A 3,258-nucleotide genomic window follows, 5' to 3' on the forward strand; every position below is an offset into this window, starting at 1 on the left:
TCAAATTAATTAGTAGATTTAATTAGAATTATTTGTATTTTTAAAATTCGATTTTATTTTGTGTATTTATTTTATTTTAATTAATAAACTTTATAAATATATATATATATATATATATATATATATATATATATATATAGATAAATATATATATATATATATATATATATATATATATATATATATATATATATATATATATATATAAAATCAAGTTTTAATAAAGAAAATTAAATATCTTTATTCCTCCCACTCAATTGCTGCTACGCGGACAGATGAGTATTTGATGCTCTCCCCCTCTTGAGACACGTGTCAAACAGGTAGTGAAGGATTGGAAAAAATGGTTTGTTCATTGCTGGTAAAAGATCCAAACGTTGAAAAAGGACCACCCATGCACACGTTAACCTTTCCACCATATATACTCCCTTCATCACTTTTTGGCAACTTTCACTACACACAATACTCTCTCAGAATACTCTCTCATGTTGATAAACTTTTTCACTCTATTTCTCACACTCTTCTTCTTCACACTCCCTTTGTCTTTATTACTTCTGTCATATCCTTCCCAAATCTTCAAAACTATAAAACGTCTCTTTAGCTTATTCTCTTATATTTTTCATATCACAGTTTCTCTAATTTTTTCTCATTGTTTCTACATTTCCTCATCTTAGTTATAACCCTTTTGTAAAAAATATAAGTAAAGAAGATACTTTTGAAGATATAGAAATGTGTTCACAAAGTGAACATACACTGTGACGGTTGCAAGCAGAAAGTTAAGAAAATCTTGCAGAAGATTGATGGGGTTTTTACTACTGAGATAGATGCTGAGCAAGGGAAGGTGACCGTTTCTAGGAATGTGGACCCGAAAATTCGCATCAAGAAGCTTACAAAATCAGGGAAACATGCAGAGCTTTGGGGTGCTTCAAAGATAACAACAAATAATGTGAAACAAAATAGAAGCAAAAAGGAGAAAGAGGAAGAACTGAAACATATCGGTTTCCGGCCACCCTCGCCACTTCACATTTACACCACACACAACCTTCTCACCAACACACCGATGATCTATGACCTCCACATGTACTCCTTCCATCTCAAACGCACAACCGCACACATCTTCTTCTTCGTTCTGCTATTAACAAACTAAACCACATCAGCTCCAAATCCAACCACCCTTCGTTGTCATTTCGTTCCATACACAACCTACAACCACGCCTCACCTCCTTCAATCTCGTCGAAACCGGCCGAACAACTTCAACAAACCACACAACATTATCAAACAACCTAACAATAACACAAACTCCTCACCAAGTTTTTTTGATCAAGGGTAGGTGAGAGAGCTGAAGCAACTGTTTTGTTTTGTTTTATTTTTTGAAATCGATTGTGACTTTTTTATATGAAAGTAAGGGAGATTTGAGAGGAGAGAGAGTCATATAGTTTGTTCTTTTAAATTTTGGGTAATGCTCTTGGCACACAAGTTAAGAGATAAATATAATAAAAATTTATTGGGAATTGTGTGTTAAATTTAATAGGAGTACAACTTTATAATTGATGATGTTATTGATTTTTTTGATATAAATTCTTTATTTGTGGGTTTTTTAACATATGCCCAAGGACACAAGTTAGCATTACTCTTCAATTTTTTTCTCACCCCACCGTAACGTGTCAGCGCCTGAGTGGGTGGGTGTGTGTGGTTAAAACTTTTTTTTCTATCCTCTTATGCATTTTCTTTAAACCGCCATTTTTTTTGTTGTTCTTTTTATTTTATTTTTTTTTTGTTTTTTTTTAATATTATTATTAAAAAATTATAATTATTATTATATTATTATTATTACTTTTATTATTATTATTATTATTGTTTATTATAATAATAATAATAATAATATTATGATTATGTTTATTATTGATATTATTAATATTATTATTATTACTATTATTATTATTATTATTAATCAGTGATGATTATTATTATTTTATTCATTATTATTATTATTATTATTATTGTTAATTATCATTATTGATTAAATTATTGTTACTAATTGTTATTATTATTATTACTATTATTATTATTAATTATTAGTATCGATTAATTATCGTTACTAATTATTATTATTATTTTTGCTAATTATTATTGTTATTGATTATTATTACATCATTTTTTATTTATTAATTAAATTATTTATTTTAAATTGTTAAAAAAAATATTTTTCTTATCGGTTTTTCACAGATGCATTGTAGTTTCAGAGTTAAAAATTCAATTTAACTTCAGAAGTTGCTTACACGCATAAAATTTTGTTCACCGACCTCAGATAAGGTGATTCATACATGAATCACTTTAATATTTCTTAACATAACGCTAAATTCTTTAGTTCAACCGTCGTTCGTTTTCATTTAAAATATGTCGCTTAAATCATTGATTTTTCACATATGCGTTGCAATTTCGGAGTTAAAAATTCAATTTAACTTCACAAATTGTTTAAAGTTTTGTTGACCGGCCTTAGATAGGGTGATTCCCACATGAATCATTTTACGATTGGTTAACATAGTGCTAAATTATGTAGTTCAAATTTTTGATTTTATTTCGGGTCATTTGGCTTTCTATTTGACCTTCTTACAATGAGATTTTTGTTATTTTACATTTGTTTATTAAGTTTTGCATTATTAATTGTCGTACTAAATCCCCATTCGATAAATTGTACCCCAATTTCCGTGATGTGTAATAAGTTTACTGTTTTCATTTATTTCATTGTATTAATTGATTGTTAATGCAAAGATTAAAATCAATCATTTTCAAAAAAGAACAAAAATAATCCCTCGATCCAACATCAAGTATGTTTCCCAAATTAAATTCAAAGTCGAGCATCCCCTGATCCAACGTCAAGTTGTTGGTGCAAAACCTTTTTTGGTAATAAAATTGAAAGACAAAGGACTGAGAGATGCACATCTCTTCAGACCCCTTGATGGTCGAGCGTTCAGAGCATACCAAATTCAAAATGATTATCAGTCTTTCAAATCAAAAACACGTTAAACAAACTTGGAATAAGGGGACAATGGAACCACATCCATGCATATCCCGAGTAAATGCGCGCTTGGTGCACACCTGTGCTCAAATGTTTACTCTCCTTCCACAAAGATCAAATCTTTATGATAAAAGCAACTTAACCAATCAAACTTGTTTTCTGTCCTTGTGTGACTTCGAAAACTATATTTTTAGAAATGAGTATGCTACATCTATTTTGACGTGAAACAAACAAAGATTTT

This window comes from Lathyrus oleraceus, chromosome 5 (assembly GCF_024323335.1).
Source record: "Lathyrus oleraceus cultivar Zhongwan6 chromosome 5, CAAS_Psat_ZW6_1.0, whole genome shotgun sequence".
NCBI classification, from domain to species: domain Eukaryota; kingdom Viridiplantae; phylum Streptophyta; class Magnoliopsida; order Fabales; family Fabaceae; genus Lathyrus; species Lathyrus oleraceus.